A 967-nucleotide genomic window follows, 5' to 3' on the forward strand; every position below is an offset into this window, starting at 1 on the left:
TGTGTCTTTAATAGTATAACCATTTAGCTTTATTAATCTTTAGATAATTAGTCTATGTTACTACTGTTGAATTCTTTTCTATCATTAGTGGAGGTACAGTTGTCACATTTAGTAAATATTTGTTGCATGTCATTATTTGGTTGATCATTGGATTTGTACTATAACTGCGGATTTCTTTTCTAAGGTTAAAGGTGGGACATTATTGGTTCTTACAATATGTCAATATCTAGTTTTCTTAGACTGTTGTTGATTTACTTAATATTGCCAAGGTCACAGCATTGTTGCTATTAGTAGGTTTTCTCTGAAGACCAATACCAAGATTACATTGGTGACATTAAATCTCCGTGGTCCATTCCTAGACAACTGGGTGCTTGACCAATTACACCACCACCATCCCCATATTAATAGAGATGATCCAACCTGGGGACTGAAGCAAAGGACTATAGTTACCTCACCCTGAGTGCATCACTGAAAAGCAGACTAACTAAAGAGATATCCATATTAGCAACAAGGTATTTCCATTATAAACAACCACATGCAAAACAAAATGAACAAAAAAACAATGGAAACATGAGAAGACAAGACAACAAAATATCCCCTAAAACTCCCAACTCCCTAACAGCAATCCATGGGGTACTGAGAGGGAGGAAAGCAAAAGTCATACCGTTGAATGATTCAACAGGGTAACAGGTGATTAAAAAAACAGATCAATGAAGTGCTCAGCAGGACCACAGAAAACATAACTAATCAGATAATGGATGCAATAAAATTAAGAAGCTCATAGAGGACACTAATAAAAAGCTAGACAAGCTGGGTGTGGTGGTGCACGCCTGTAATCCCAGCACTTGGGAGGCTGAGACAGGAGGATCGCAGTGAGTTCGAGACCAGCCTGGGCTACTTAGTGAGTTCCAGGTGAGTCTCAACTACATAGTGAGACCCTGTCTCAAAAAAAAAAAAAAAAAAAAAA

The sequence above is a fragment of the Fukomys damarensis genome, unplaced genomic scaffold (genome assembly GCF_012274545.1).
Source record: "Fukomys damarensis isolate Sample0158 unplaced genomic scaffold, DMR_v1.0_HiC HiC_scaffold_21, whole genome shotgun sequence".
Classification (NCBI taxonomy): domain Eukaryota; kingdom Metazoa; phylum Chordata; class Mammalia; order Rodentia; family Bathyergidae; genus Fukomys; species Fukomys damarensis.